Below are 17,901 nucleotides of genomic sequence, written 5' to 3'. Positions count from 1 at the left end.
TCTACCCAAAAATTTTCTGCCAGAATATCATTTTCTTGGATACACCGATAAGGTAATACGTAATTTTTCTTATCTGTTATTCCCATTTGTTGTTTATTTCCACTCTGGTAGTCTGAATCTATGGATTCCGCTAGTAATTATAACAAAGCTGATCATTCGCAAACGCAGTCAACCAAATAAACAAACAGTGATTGGAATTCACCCATTTGGCTTTGTTCTTGTTCTGCTCAGCTCCTGTGCCCTGCCCCTTTTGTCTGCAGGAAGAAAGTTTATTTCTAGACGCGACCAGGATCCTCCTGGGAGTGAAATCATGTACACCATGCATGCATTCAAAAATCAACTTATGATTCATTCAGAAATCAACTTAGAATGTGTTCAAAAACCAACAGGGATCCATTTCAAAATAATATGAATAATCAATAGGCCTATGTGCGCTGGATGCTAGGTGCTTTGTGAAATAATGGATTTGCCCCCCACCCCCGAAATTGCTGCTGGGACAGATACCCCAGTTTGCCACCACCACCTCCCCTCCTGCCAACAGATCTGGGCCTGCTGCGCATGAGTGAATCTAGCAGCTTGGGTGCGCGAATAAAATTTTTCTCAGTAGCATCTGGCTGCTTGCTGCTACTGCTTACACAACTAACAGCCACACTTTTGTAGTCAGAAGTGGGAGAAGGTACTATTCATATGCGACTCAACTGCGCATACAATGAGCCCGCTCACAACTGCTCGAACAAATCTAATGTCAACAGTTGTGAAGTCATGCTCATCGGAGGCAATTTGTCATTATGAAGCATTGTATACTCTTCCTAAAGCCTTTGACACACTTTGCTATTGGCAGCCGCTTGTATGAGCACTGTGTTTTGTTCTTATATGCGGCACATTTCCTTTGAAACTTAAGTTTTATTTTCGCTTCTTTCTCTTGTTCATGTTTTATTGCTGCAGTATTATTCTGTAGTAGTGGAATACAGTAATATCTTTAGAGTATCAGTTCTTACCAGCCAAAATTACAAAAATTTGACTGGAAACTAAAAAAATAACAAATTCCCAGTATTCTAAAAAAAATTCCCGAGTTTTTCCTGGTTTTCTCCCAGATGAAAAACATCTCGGTTTTTTCCCGATCTCCCCCGGTGTCCCAGGCCGTATACACCTTGTTTAAGTAGCCAGAAGCGGGAGAATGTACTGTTCATTTGTGAGTCAACTGCACATGTGCATGAACACGCTGGCATCTGCTCAAATGGACCTAATGGAAACAGTAGAGTCATCATGCTCATCGGGAGCAGTTCGTTGATATGAAATATTGCATAGTCTTCGTCCTAAAGCCTCTAACATGTTTTGCTGTTGTCAGATGCTGCTGTGTACACTGTGCTTTCTTGTTGTTGTAAATGGTGCATTTCCTCTGCAACTTAAACTTTATTTTGTTTTCTTCTCTTGTTTATGTTTTATTGTTGAAGTATTATTTTGCAGTAGCAGGATACAGTAAAAATTGGAGTATGATTCTTATCAGTCAAAATTACAAAAATTTTACTGAAAACTAAAACAATAAAAAATTTCCAGAATTGTAAACAATTCCTATGTTTTTCCCAGTTTTCTCCCAGATGAAGTTCCCAGGTTTTTCCCAGATTTCCTGGTTGTTGCAATACTTATACACTCTGTTTAAGTGTCCTGAGAAAGAACGAAATGGGTTTCAGTCTCAAAGTGTGTAGGTCAAGGGTATACCTGGGAACAGTTGGTATTATGGTAATCAATTGTCACAGCTATGTCGGGAAAGAACCAGAGCTCCACTGAAGCAAAAATCATTATAGCTACTGAAATCAGGTGATAAGTTAAGCCAACATTTTTCTTTAGCAGCCTTTTTTAACCATGTGATGACACTTTTGGATGCACCCATCATTGTGACCACAGAAGTGACACTTTGACTGGCTTAAAGCTTTGAGTGGGTTCCTGAATTAATTATTAAAATAATTTTCTGAGAAAGCATTTAGTGTGATTTTGGATGATGTTTTATGCCTACCACTGACTTTAAACATGTATTTTTGCCAACATATTAAGGATAAATTGAAGTCACTACCAAGTATAATTGTAAGAGTTGGCTACATATTTCAAATGAGACTCAGATCTTCTTTGAACCGATCAGCAACTGTATCATCTGAGTTGGGAGGTTGGTAAAAGGAACCAATTACACTGCTTTACAATTGCTAAGGAACAGCTGGCACTTGCTAAGGAACAACTGACACTTGCTAATGAACAGCTGCCAATTGCTGTGTATCAACAGCAATTCTTCAGAATACCAAGTCAATGATAGTAAAAGGTTATGTAGAGGGCAGGAGTGTTAACTGCAGCAAAGACTGTGCACAAATACCCTGCATACATTTGGAGTTAATACAGTAAAGTGTTTGACAAAGATGGTTGTGGAACCAATTAGTGTAACATGGCTTGTGATACTGTCACATGGCTGCAAGACAAATTTTGAGTGCTTGTAATTGTGGATGAGCAGTTGAATGGCTTTAAGCCAGTCAAACTGTCACTACTGTGGTCACAATGATGGGTGCATCCAAAAGTGTCATCACATGGTTAAAAAAGGCTGCCAAAGCAAGAAGTGCTATAAAAAAGCATGCCACTTGTCATACAGACCACCACACCACTGGAAGGTTGGTACTTAGGCCTAGTTTCAAAAAAGAGCAGGCATTTTATTCCTTGGCAGATCGATGTAGACCTTGCAACCATGACATGTGTCTCTTCCAGAACATTTTGTGGCCATGAAGTCAGGGTGGTTTGTATGCACAGAAGCCTGTTAAATGCATTCCATGTCAACCACAGCACCATCGAGAAGGAGTTGATTGGTGTAGGGAGCATCTTGGTTGGGGTAATCAGCAGTGGTCCAGAGTGATATTCTCCGAAGAATCCTGCTTCACTGTTCCAAGTGTTTCTGCCACCAATTTCGTGTGGATAGAGGGGAACTTGCTACACACCACAGCATATTCATGAATGTCGTTGGTATGGCTTAGGTGTTATGGTGTGGCCAGGCATCATGCACAATGGCCAAACACTGCTGCACATCTTTGTGCTAGGTTCCATTACAGCACAGCAGCTTTGCAGGGAGATTATTATGGATCATGCCAGTCTGTTTAGGGGTGCCACTGGTCCTGATTTTCTGTTCACAGATAACAGTGCCCGCCCACACAGGATGTATGTGTTGTCACATACACTGGGAATTGAAGATACTGATTGTATGAAATGGCATGCATACTATCCAGACCTAAACCCTAAAGAGCATGCCCAATATGCTCTTGGCAGACAAGTTTCTCAATGAACACCCTCTCCCCGAACCGTGCAAGAACTGAAAACTGCCTTGAGAGAGGAGTGTGAGTGGAAAAATATCCCCCAAGGAATTCTCAACAGTTTGGTAGGCAGCAGGCATAACAGATGCAAAATGTGCATTAGTGTCCAAGGAGAGCATATTATTGACTTATAGTCTGATATCAACCTATATGTTGGGAGTCTGACTTGTGTCAAACATGAACACTATTTATGTCTGTTACCTGCTTTCCCATGTCGCAAAATATGTACCATTTTTTGTTGTAAACTCACCACACTACCTCTATTATCTATGGACTGTGTTTCATGTTATCCCATTGCCCGTGATTATTCCTATCCAACAACGTCTCTGTTCCTTAGCTTTTTTTAAGCAGTGTATTAATTCAATCTGGTTGTCAAGTGTAGCCTCTACCCATAGTAACTCACAGGAAATGTCTACTACAATTATAAGGTAGACTGCTACCAGCAGCAACAAACATGCCATCACCAAATGTATCTAACCCCTCCTCTCTGATGTCAAATTGCAGAAGGATTTTTGACACCATTCCTCACAAGCAGCTTCTAATCAAATTGCATGCCTATGGAATATCATCTGAGTTGTGCAACTTGATTCGTGAGTTCTTGTCAGAAAGGTCACAGTTTGCAGTAAGTGATGAAAAGTCATTGAGTAACACAGAAGTGATATCTGGTGTTTCTTAAAGAAATGATATAGGTCCTCTGCTGATTCTAATCTATATAAATTTGGGAGACAATCTGAGCAATCATCTTAGATTGTTTTCAGATGAAGCTGTCGTTTACAATCTATTAAAGTCATCAGAAGATCTAAACTAATTGCAAAATCATTTTTATGTGCAGATTGAAGTGACAAATGAAAATTTATACCAGTGCCACAATTTGAACCGATGTCTCCTGCTCTCTGGGAGATGCACTAACAACTGTGTCACCCTTGCACAGTCACTTTGCACAAATGCACAGATTACCCCACCTAGGGTCTCTGGTACCAAAAAGCTTCATTTAATTGCAAAATGATTGAGACAAGAAATCTGTACAATGTGAAAAGTGGCAATTGGTCATAAATAATTAAAAGTGTGAGGTCATCCAATGAGCAGTAAAAGCAATCTGTTAAATTTCAGTTACACGATAAATCACACAAATTTAAAGGCTGTCCATTAAGCTAAATACCAATGAATAACAATAACAAAAAACTTTAATTGGAACTATCATAAAGGAAATGTGATGTGAAAGGCGAACTGAAGGCTGCATTTTATTGATATATAAAAGTGCAACAAATGCCCTAAAGAGAATGCCTACTTTATGCTCATCTGTCTTCAGCTCGAGTATTGGAGTGCAACATTAATCCTTACTAGATAGGATTGATGGATGACATTGAAAAAGTTCAAACAAGGGCAGCTAATTTTATATTATTGTGAAATATTGGAAAGAGCATCACATACATGATAAGTGAGTTGGGCTTTCTTCGCAGCAGTGACATCTTTCATGAAAATTCAATCTCCAACTTTCTCCTCCAAATGTGAAAATTTGTCAACACTAACGGAAAACAAACATTAAAATAAGGAAACTGTGTTCTCAATACACTAAGTGCGATGTACTGGATATGAGCAAGCTGCATGGAAATCTGCACACGAAGCATGGAATGCATTTGAACTATGAAGGGAAACGATTTGTTTGTGATCGTGTTAGTGAAATAATCAAAGAAAGACTTGTAAGGGATAGAACAATTTATCAGCTTCCTGAACATCCTTCCAACAGCGAGGAAAACAAAATAAACAAGAAAGAAGAACGAAAATACAACACTGCTGACGTTCCTAATTTAAACTAGAGGTATGTGATGCTGTAAATATGATTCCCAATTACCAAATCGTGAATACGCCCAAACTAAAAATTTATCACCATAATGTGCAATCCCTGCGTAATAAGATCGATGAAATTAACGTTCTATTAACACATGAACTTAATGATATCTCAGTGTTATGCATTTCTGAGCACTGGCTTAACCCAGAATTAATCCAGAATACGAAAATAAACAAATTTGTCTTGGCTGCTTACTACTGCAGGAAAAACAGCAAGCAGGGTGGGGTAGCAATTTACACAAAGGATAATGTAGATTTTATTACACTACCTGACTTAACTAGGGCAAATGTCGAAAAGGATTATGAAATTGCAGCTATAAAAATTACTCAGTTCAACCTGGTTATTGCTACAGTTTACCGATCACCGTCCGGGAATTTTGAACTTTTCTTAAACAAAATGGAGTCATTGCTAAATAAAGTAAATAAAATGGATTGTGAATTGATAATCTGTGGTGACTTCAATATTGACTTCCTCACGAATAGTGGAAATAGGGAGACCATTTTGAACCTTGCAACGTCCTACAATTTAAAGGCTGAAGTAAAAGCAGCTACCCGAGTATCACAAACTTGTCAAACAGCTCTTGATCAGTTTCTAGTGAAGAAGAGTTTACACAACACCTCACTAAAAATTTTCAATGCAGGTTTTAGTGATCATCTTGCTCAAATATTAAGCATAAAAGTACAAGGCAGTATTATTAACAACATGTCTTTTAGAACAGCATATCGAAGCTATAATCAGCATAATGTGAACTACTTCAACAACTTATTACAGAAAGAAAAATGGCTAGGAGTGTACAAAATGAACGATATAAATGAAAAATTCAAAACTTTCATTGATACATTAACCCATTTCTTTGAACTTGCATTCCCACTGAAAACATTAACCATACGGGGAAACTCTAGAACAAACAGCTGGAGAACAAAGGGAATAAGGGTTTCATGCCAGAAGAAAAGACTACTTCATGAAATATGTAACTCAAAAAATTCCTCACCTGTAGTACGCGCATGCTATAAAAAATACTCCAAAATATTAAGAAAAGTAATAAAAGCAGCAAAAATAACGAATAATGATGAAATCATTTATAATTCAGCTAATAAATCAAAGGCTATGTGGAGTGTTATAAAAAAAGAATGTGGAGAATACAGACAACCTTGGAAAAATATAACACTATCACATAAAAATAAAAAAGTAACAAACCCCTTAGAAGTAGCCAACACATTTAACAACTTTTTCACGTGTGTTGCTGAAAATATGTTACAATCAAACTTCAAGAGCCTCCAGGCAAATGAATATAAAATAAGTGCATGTAGAGGATCAATGTACATCAGTTCTGTTTCACAAGATGAAGTAGCTAAAGCAATAAAAGGACTAAAAAATTCCAAATCGGCAGGTATTGATGGTATACCTGCAACAATGTTAAAGAAGAGTGCATCAAACCTAATTGAAGTACTCACACATTTATGCGACTGCTCACTTCAGGGAGGCACTTTCCCTGATGTGTTAAAAACATCAAAAGTTAATCCTGTATATAAAAAAGGGGATAAAGACAATGTAAATAACTACAGACCCATCACAATTTCCTCCTGCATCTCTAAAGTACTGGAAAAATTTATGTATGAGAAACTTATTAAATTTATAAATAAAAACAGCATCCTATGTAATGAACAACATGGATTCAGAAATAAGAGGTCAACGACAACTGCTGTCTATGAGTGCATCAATTCCATCCTAAACCTGATGGACAAAAAACAGGAAACAATAGGAGTCTTTATTGACTTGTCAAAAGCTTTTGACATGGTGGACCGTAAAATTCTGCTATCAAAGCTAGAAAGATATGGTATTCGAGGTCTGTCCAACAAGTGGATCAGTTCCTTCCTGACAAATCGTATGCAGGCAGTGTGCGTCAAGCACACAAACATTGAACTAAAAACTGTATCTAATCACTTATCTGACTATAAACAAATAAAATGTGGTGTACCCAAAGGATCCGTATTGGGACCCCTTCTGTTTCTTCTGTACATAAATGATCTAAGCTTAAATATTGATGCACACAAATCAATCATATTTGCAGATGACACCACGATTCTACTAAAAGGAGACGATGATGAACAGTTACAGCAGACAGTAAACACGGTCACGAAACAACTTAGTAGCTGGGCACAGAGTAATCAGCTTGTAATAAACAGTAAGAAAACCGTTGCTCTAAAATTCCACAATGTTCCTAACAAGGACATGTTTATCCCATCAGTCTCTATCAATGACGAACCAGCTGGTAACAGTACTGAAACCAAATTCTTAGGACTTTGGCAGCAGAGTAACATCAGATGGAATAAGCATATTGAATATCTCAATGCAGAACTGAGCAAAACTTGTTATCTTCTTTATTCATTAAAATCATGCTGTAGTGAGAAAACAGTATTGAATGCATATCATGCGTACTTTCATTCTCGTCTTAGATATGGGGTCACCTTCTGGGGAAACTCTAAAATAGCTAATAGCACTTTTAAACTACAAAAAAGGGCCATTAGAATCTTGTTTGGGAGCAAGCCTAGAGACTCTTGTAAACCCCTGTTTAAGAAATCTGGTATTCCCCCATTACCGTGTGTATACATTATGGAAACCCTTTTGTTCTTTAAATTAAATGTAATAGGCAAGGACCAGAGACTAAAAACAAACTGTGATATACATGAGCACTTTACCAGACAAAACAGAAACTTACATATGACTCAAATCAGCACAGCACTGTGCCAAAAAGGTACTTTTCACATGGGAGTTAAGCTTTATAACAAACTTCCTGAAAACATAAAAGCTATCACTGAGGTCAATACATTTGGAAAATCTCTAAAGTCATATTTACAGCATCACTGCTTTTACTCCATTGAAGAATATTTAAATTTATGAAATGTTTATATAAATACTTACGTGTAAAGTGTATTATTGTAAGCTTAAATATGTATGCCTTGAAATTACGTTCAGCCTGTATATTTATAACTTGACTTGTCCAATGTCTTATGAATAAGCTGCTATGTAGACAACAGGACCAATAAAATACAATCTACAATCCAAAGGGAGGAATGATCACTGTAATAAAATAAGAGAATCAGAGTTTATACAGAAAGATTTAAGCTTTGGTTTTTCCTGTGCACTATTCAAGAGTGGAAAGTAAATACAACAGAGTGAAAATGGTTTGATGAACCCTCTGCGAGGTACTTAAGTATAAATTGCATAGTAGTCATGCTGTTGTAGTATATGTAGATGATGAAGAAATTAGATTAGGTAATCATTCACTAAAAGTAGGAGATCAGTTATGCAACTTGGGCAGTAAAATAACCAACAATGACCAAATTAGAGAGGATGTAAAATGAAGACTGGCAATAGCAAGGAAAGCATTACTGAATAAGGTAAGTTTGTTAACATCAAAAATAAATTTAAGTGTTAGGAAGACTTTCCTGGAGGTACTTTTCCGGAGCATAGTATTGTAACAGAAGTGAAAAATGGATGACAAGAAGTTCAGACAATAGAACAGAAGCTTTTGAAATGTGGTGCTGAAGATTAGATGGGTAGATCATGTAACTAATGAGGAAGTATTGAATAGAACTGAAGAAAAATGAAATTTGTGGCATAACTAGACTAGAAGAATGGATCAGTTGATCAGACATATTCTGAGAAATCATGGAATTATCCAGCACTAGCTGAGTGCCCGGCATGTATTTATTTCAATTCATTTACTCAGTCTCTTCCTACAACTCTCCCTGTCTATCTCCTCTGCTTGTCCCCCTCTTTGTCCATCTCCTTCTCCCCATTTCCCACCTCCTCCATCCCCTCTTCCTGTCCATCTCTTCCTTCCCCTCTCTCTGTGCTGCACAATGATATAAATTTGTACCTACATTCAGCGGCATATGTGGTTACTGTCTGCTAAACGTGTTGCAAATAGAGTTAGTATAGAAGAAGTAATAAATTCATATGTCAGGGAGTTTTTCATGCATCTCAGTATCTATGACATCACATCTCCTGAACTATGTGATGTACTATGATATAATTTTGTACTTGTATTCAGTGCTGTATATGAACACTGCCTGAAAAATGTGTCGTGATTAGTTAGTAGTAAAGAAGTAATACATTAAAATGTCATGCCTGAGGTGACAGTTTTACTCCAAGAACAGGAAAAATAGAGTAAGTGATAAAATTTTTTATTTGCATTATTTTGTGGAAGTTATAAGGGAGAAATATTTTCAGAATGGTTTGAAATTATGTGTAAAGTTTCTTGCAAGTCAAAAAAGAGCTCTCATTCTCAATTACCAAATAGCATGCATTGTAGCCACACGCCACTATGTATATTATCCAACAATAGCATGGAAGTATGGATTAAACACACTGAAGATTGTATAAGCATTGTATTCATTACTTTCAATCATATTATGTAACATGTATCAACGAAGAGAAGCATTTTCACAGATATGATAAACTTCAGAAGTCACAGAGGAATAGCTTTTTCAAAGAGTAATTTTTTTTCTCCTAATTCATGTCATATTCTTCAAATCAAAAAGTATCTTGTACTGCACATTCTAAGGCAGCCTATGTTCTTCCTCAAGGCTCAAGCTATCTCCTTACCAAATTTCTCTGAAATTGGTACTGCAGGTTAGTAATAATAAATTTAAACATTATCAGTGATGTAGCAGTTTTTCGCACATCTCAGTGCTTATGACATCTTACATCCTGAACAATGTGTCAAACAATGATATAATTTCACAGGTACAGTCAGCAGTATATGTGAACACTGTCTGAAAACTGCGACACGAATACAGTTTGTAGTAACGAAGTAATAAATTAAAGTGTCATGTCTGATGTCAAAATGAACAGCAAAAATGTGGTAAATAATAAACTTCTTTCCTTTCATCGTATGTTCATCCTTATGACGGGGCTGACAGCAAGGTAAAGTTTCACAACGATTTCAAATTATGTGTAATGTTTGTTGCAAGTCACTAAGTACTCAAGTTCTCAATTACTGGATGAAAAAAATTTGGGTATTCGCACGTCTTGGCTTACGCTTCTCTTTCACTCCCACCTCCCTACCACTTTAATAGGATTTTTACCCCAGCGGTTCTTTCCAGACAGCAAGTAACATGTGCACCAAGTTTGGCTGATATTGATACAGTGATTTTGGAGGAGATGTGGAACATATGTATATAACTTTTATGATATGTACAAATATCTTCTTTTTCCATTATACATTTTTGATGAACTATAGCCTACACATTGTCCCTAGCTTTTCTTAAGTTACCATGAAAACCCCATAAAAATCCAGCTACATAGTAGTTTTGGAGATTAGCATGTTCTGACAGACAGATGGAAAGACAGACAGAAAATTTTAGTAAAACTTTGTCATTTACCACTGTTATGTATCATGATTGGCTGGAATGTGCTCAAGTTATACTTCTGGAGAGGAAAGAGGATAATGAAACGAACACAATTTTAATTTTTCACATACAGTCACACAGTTACAAGTTAAAGAACACTGCCCTGTCAATGGATTTTATGATCACAGTTATATTTAACCTACCTGTTAAATGTTGAGCTAAATTAATTGGAATTTCACCTCTTGGATGCATCTCTACTTCTTTATCAGGCTTCCAAACAAAAGGACACTGTAAACTTTTCAGACAAGACAAAATGTGCTCAACATTAAGTCCATTATCCATATCCATATCTCTGAGATTTTGAAAGTTCCTTACTGCAGTCTCATCTTCAACATGGGCATCATGTTTGGCTGATACTTCACTATTCCCCAAAACATTATAAGAGCAGTTGTTTCCACTTTCTGCGTCTGAAACCATAAGAGTATAAAAACTTTTACAACATAGAAATGTGATTGCTGTTACTTCAGAACATTCCCTGGAGTATCCAAGGATGAGTTCACACAATTGAAGTGAAAAGGATTGTACTAAAATTTCTTTCCTTATACAAATTAACTATGCATTGGTGGACTGTCTATTGTAATGCATCAGAAACACAACTTATATGTCAATTACAGTATATGAGAAATGCAGAAGTCTTAACCGGCCTCAATTGCTGAGAAGCTAGCACAAGTATCACTAATCACAAACAGAAGAGGTCCATGACTGATCCAGCAAGACTTCAATATCTGTATGACTCTTATCTGTAAATGATCAGTTTGCCAAGACGTCGGTAAATTCTTTACATTAAATTATACACATTCCACACTTTATTAATGACAGGGAATGGTAAACGTCTGTTAGAGAAAGAAACACAATGTAACACACCTATCATGTAGTGGCATAGTCTGTCTGATCCCAGACTGTCACAATTACATCCTTCCATGACTTCTGAATATTTACACAGCTAATGCCACTACAAGTGGATAGTCAAAAGCTGACTACGACCCAGGAGACATAAATACAAGAAGACAGTCTCAAACACAACAGTGCATTTCAAATTTCTTTTACAAGCACTGAAAATGTGTTGACCTATTGGTTGTGCTACTGTTATTTATTGTTACTAATAGCTGAACAAAGTTTTGGACATGTTGTTGAGTTTCCTAATGCAAACTGCATTACAACAGCTTGATTTTTATTTATTTATTTTGTCCTTAGTCAACACATGTTGAAAAGCACATTGAAGATTTTACAATTTTTTGGTTTTACATCCCATTTAATAGTTTTTCATCTTATAAATAAAATCTGTCTTTCTTCTTCATCCCGTCCAGTGAGTCTCTCTTGACCCACAGTTCGGGGTGCCTTTCCCAAAATCTACCCCTTTTTCTAAACTTCTCCAGTCCATTTACTTCACCCCTCTTCCTTCCACTTCACCTCTTCTGCTGGAAGAAGGAGCCACTGGCTTGCATAAGTGTAGCCTTCTTTTATGTGTGTGCTGTCCTGCCACCACTTGGTGAGTAGTCTATATGTCAAACTGATACGATGCACCTGGTACTCAAAAAAATGTGTGTGAAATCTTATGGGACTTAACTGCTAAGGTCATCAGGCCATAAGCTCACACACTACTTAACCTAAATTAACCTAAGCACAAACACACACACCCATACCCGAGGGAGAACTCGAACCTCCACCGGGATCAGCCGCACAGTCCATGGCTGTAGCGCCTTAGACTGCTCAGCTAATCCCAAGTGGCACACCTGGTACTAATAAACATGTTTAACTATACACAGTCTATATTATAAAACACTTAAGTCTTTTTGCTTACACTTTAACAGTTTGAGAAATACACACAAATGAGGTTTTATGTCTTTCTTATCTTTTTTTTTCCCCCTAGTTAACAAAGGGTTTGAATAACACATGGTAATGAAGAGAAATTTAGAATTTACTATGTACATTTGAAATCCTTAACATTATAAACACACTGATCAATTCACAGTTTATGAAGTGTTTCTCGGCAACATGATTGGGTAACTCTCTCACTGCTGGTGGTAGTTTCTTATATAATTTCATCCCTATGTCTTTAAAACAACTTTGAATCATGCACAGTATTGCAAATTCTATGTCAAAGTTACTTTCGCGTGCATGGAAGACAGCTGACTAGCGCATTGACTCGGATGGACAGCTCGCCTACTGGACAGCGGAGGTTCAGCAGTCTCAGCATAAAGGCTTTCCATGGGGCTGATATGAAAAGTTCCAGGCACTAAACGAAATCCACAGAGGTGGACAGAGTTGAGACGCCGAAGAAAAGATGGCCATGCAGAGTTGTAAACTATGCTTCCATAGTCCAGTTTCAAGCACACCAAGTAGCGATACAGGCAGAGAAGGACCACTCGATTCGCTACCTAGGAGGTACCACTCAGAAAATAGAGTGTGTTGAGTTATCAAAGACAGTGAGCCAAAAGATATGAAATGTGGGAAGCCCAGCACAGTTTTCTGTCAAACATAAGTCCCAAGAATTTGGCGATGTCTGCAAACGGAAGGTCGACAGGGCCTTGATGTAGGGAAGGCAGAGGAAATTTACTGGGAGTAAAGCGGAAGCCGGTTTCGATGTTCCATGAGTGGAGGCGATTGAGACACCCTTCGAGACGTCGTTCAAGAAGGCTGGTGCATTGAGAGCTGTAGTAGATTGCAAAATCATCAACAAAGAGCGAGCCTGAGACATCAGGAAGGAGACAATCCATAATTGGATTTAAGGTAGTGGCAAACAGTACAACACTTAGCACAGAGCCCTGGGGCACTCTGTTTTCTTGGGAGAAAGTACGGGAAAGAGTAGTGTTCACTCACACCTTAAATATGCGCTCTGTCATAAACTCATGAAGAAAAAGGGGTAGCCGACCTCGAAAGCCCCAAGAGAACAGTGTGCAGAGGATGCCTGTCCTCCAACAGGTATTGTATGCTCTCTCCAGATCAAAAACTATTGCTCCCATTTGGCGTTTCCTGAGAAAATTGTTCATGATATAAGTGGAAAGGGCAACCATCTTGGTCAACTGCAGAACAGTGCTTTCAAAAACTGCATTGGGCAGGTGTTAAAAATATTTCAGGACTCCACCCACCAGCCTAAATGGCAATTCACCATATGCTCCAAAATGTTACATACACTACTCACGAGAGATATGGGGTGATAGTTAGAGGGAAGATGTTTATCCTTTCCAGGTTACGGAACAGGAATGGCGATAGCTTTCTGCCTCCTTTTGGGAAAGGCACTGTCGGTCCAAATTCGATTATAAAGGCAAAGGAGGTAACGCAGATTACGGTATGATAAATGCAGCAACATTTGGACGTGGATGCCATCCGGTCCGGGGGCGGAAGAGCGAGAGGAAGAATGCATGTAGGAGTTCCCGCATAGAGAAAACAATATTATGACTTTCACTATTTTGAGAGGAGAAAACATGAGGTTGCACTTCCACTGCTCATTTCTTCAGGAGAAAGGCTGGCAGGTAATTTGAAGAGCTCAAAATCTCAGCATAGTGTTGACGCAATGAGTTAGAAATTGCAATTGAGTCCACTAAGGCATCATGTGCGACAGTGAGCCCAGAGATCAGGGAGAAACTGCACTTGCCAGATAACCATCGAATTCGAGTCCAAACTACAGATAAGGAAGCGAAGGTGTTAAAGGAGATGGTAAAGAAGTCCCAGCTTGCCTATTGCAATAAATAGTATGTCAAGTGTAGTTATAGAAAGATCTGCTAATGATAATTTCATGGATATTAATAAATGGTTTAAAGCCAACTCACTGACATTAAACTTCGAAAAGACTCACTATATGCAATTCAGAACCTGTAAGAGGTTTCCACCCAGCATATGCATAAAATACAAAGAAGAGCAGATAGAAGAGGTTGACAGTCTTAAATTCCTGGGATTACAACTTGATAATAAATTCAGTTGGCAAGAGCACACCACAGAACTGCAGAAACACCTTAACAAATCTGTATTTGCAATTCGAGTGTTAGCAGACATAGGCGACATAAAAATGAAAAAGCTTGCATACTTTGCCTATTTTCATTCCATAATGTCATATGGTATAATATTTTGGGGTAACTCTTCAAGTCAAACAAAAGTTTTCAGAGTCCAAAAGCATGTAATACGTATTATTTGTGGAGTAAATTCACGGACGTCCTGTAGAAACCTCTTCAAAGAACTGGGTATACTAACTACTGCCTCTCAGTATATTTACTCATTAATGAAATTTGTCCTAAATAATATATCACTTTTTCCAACAAACAGCTCAGTTCATACATACAATAGCAGGAACAAAAACGATCTGCACAAGGACTTAAAAGCACTTACTTTAGTTCAAAAAGGGGTCCACTACTCAGGAACACTCATCTTCAATAATTTGCCAGTAAACATAAAAAATTTAGTTACAAATAAAGATCAGTTTAAAAGGAGCCTGAAAGACTTACTAGTGGCCAACTCCCTCTACTCCATTGACGAATTTTTTAATAGAAACGAATGATGTATTGTATATATTCATACTATTAGTATTGTTATTTCAGCTTAAAAAAAAAAAAAAAAAAAAAAAAAAAATACATGTTCCACATACACGAGGATCTCCTCAGTACAGATCTATGGAACGAAAACTAATCTAATCTAATCTCTAATCTAATCTATCGGAGATGATGTGACGGCATCGCGCACGTAACTGCTTATAGTGGATGCAGTTGGCCAATGTAGGATGATGGCAGAAAACGCAAAGAGTACGTCTCCGCTCGTATATTGCATCACGGCACACCTCATTCCACCAAGGAACTGGGGGACACTGGGGCAAAGGGGAGGTATGAGGTATTGAAAATTCCGCAGCTGTAAGAATAACTTCTGTAACATGAGTGACCTGATCATGGATGCTAGGAAATTGATGGTTGCGAATGTCGCTGGATAGGAGAAAAGTGTCCAATCAGCTTGGGAAAACTTCCAGCATCTTGGGCACATAGATGGCAGCCATGGCGGTAATCGAAGGACACATGGAAAATGGTCACTCAAGTATGTATCAGCAAGAGCAAACCATTCAAAGCACCGAGCTAGCTGAACAGTACTGACCGCAAGGTCAAAATGAGACAAGTTGGATGTGGAGGCAGACAAAAATGTAGGTTCCCCAGTGTTGAGGCAAACAATATCCGCTTGGTGGAAGAGGTCAATCAATATACAGCCTCACGGACAAGGACGGAGAGATCGCCAGAGCAGGTGGTGGGCACTGAAGTCCCCAACCAGCAAATAGGCGAGCAGGGGCTGACCAAGGAGATGAAGGAGATCGGCTCTTGCCACTGGTGTGGACGATGGAATGTATATGCTACGAAGAGAGAAGCTGTACCCAGAAAGGGAAAGATGGATAGCGACAGCTTGGAAGGAACTGTTTAAGGTGATTGGGTGATAATGGACAGTATCATGGAGAAGAATCATAAGTCTCCTGAGTGCCAGAGTGACATCAACAGAGGGGAGATCAAACCAGGCTGATTGGAAAAGAGGGAAAACAAAGCGATAGTGGAGACGTAGCTTTGTTTCCTGAAGAGTGAAGACGGCCAGGCAGTAGGATGGTATGAGGATCGACAATTCATCCCAATTGGCTCGAATTCCACAGATATTCCAATGGATAATTGGCACAGGGTGGACAGAAAAGGGAAGGATCTCACCACGGTTTCTATCAACTCAACGCCCGCTGACAGCCAGCGGCCAACAGCATGGAACGGCATTCAGCCAAAGGCAGAAGATCCTGATCCATAGTTTGTTCAGGGGCAGCTTCTGCAGCCAGTGATTGGCTGGTTGATCAGTCACTAGCGGTGAGTCTCGGTGACATGGAAGACAGCTGAGGGCGGTTACTGCTGGGTGGCGCTGTAGATGAGACACGCCATGGCGGAGAACGAGAGGAACTTTGTTTCTTATGTGCCTTCCTGGAAGCAGGACATTGAAATGATGGAGGAATCAACAGGCGTGAAATCAAAAGTTTCTGGGAATGCAGACTGACCAACAGTTAAATTGGAATGAACATGGTGTGTATCTCACTCAGAAACTAGGTACATGGTCCAGAATGTATTAGAGCTGTGTATTTTGGTTACTTCCAGCCAGTTGCAAGATACAGCGTAAGTTTTTGGGCCAAAACCAAGTTAAGATTAAAAGAAATTTTTATTTTACAGAAAAGAACTATTCATATAATGATTCACAGCACACTGCAAACACACTGTAGACCCTTATTTAAACAGCTACAGATAATAACAATACTAACTATATTTATTTTAAAATGCCTGAAAATGACCAGCAAAATTCACTGTCACCTTCAAACCAACTGTAGCTATCAAAATCATAATACAAGCCATTGTAAGACCTACACATTCCCTATGTATCAAAACCAGAAGTTGGAATCACATAAGCACTTAGGAATAGATCTTTTAAATGCATTTCCATCGTAAATTAAAGAGCTGGATGACAAAAGTAAATTCAAGCATGAAGTAAAAAATTACCAGATGGATAAATGTTTCTACGGTTTCAATGATCTGTCTCAGACAATAAATTGAAATCTTTATTTGCTTTTAATAATTTAAATGAATTTAAATTTATTTTCAAACTATGAAGTACATACAATAAATTCTGTTAAATTCCCCACTAAATCTTGTATATAAGGTGCAGTTAATGCCCTATGTATGTTTGTTATGAGTATGCATTTTTTGTACACTATGTTTTGTTCTTTATTTGTGTACTGTGCGTATCTAATCTGCTTTGCTTGTTTATTATGCTATGCAATGTTATCGTGTGTTACATGTAAACATTCTAATGACAAATCTTATATCACATTTGTGATCTTCTGGATGATAAATAAATACAAATGTAAATGACATATATTGATCAAGAGGTCAAGATCAGATTATTTACAGGACACACAGTGGTATTTAAACAATCATTTTTCTCTGTTCAAGGCATGAACGGAATGAGAATAAATCCTAACAACTAGTACAATGGGAAGTAACCACTGTTGTACATTTCACAGTGGTTTGCAGAGTATAGATGTAGATGTAGGCTTCCTATGGTACAGTTACTCCCTTGCTGCTAGGAAGAAGTGGTTCCAGAAGCCCCACACATGTGCTACAGTTTCCACTAAATTTGTAAAAAGGAATATCAACTCAACCGTGTCAGTCAAATAAACACAGCCCTCCACTCTATAACCATATTTCGCCACAGTATGATATCTGAAGAATTTACTACTGAGGTCAACAGTCAATAGTGTAGAGCACTAGATCTTAGTTGGGCATATGTAGAGAAACACTTTGAA

Source organism: Schistocerca nitens, chromosome 6, assembly GCF_023898315.1.
Source record: "Schistocerca nitens isolate TAMUIC-IGC-003100 chromosome 6, iqSchNite1.1, whole genome shotgun sequence".
Taxonomy (NCBI): Eukaryota; Metazoa; Arthropoda; class Insecta; order Orthoptera; family Acrididae; genus Schistocerca; species Schistocerca nitens.
This window is presented reverse-complemented; position numbering follows the sequence as displayed.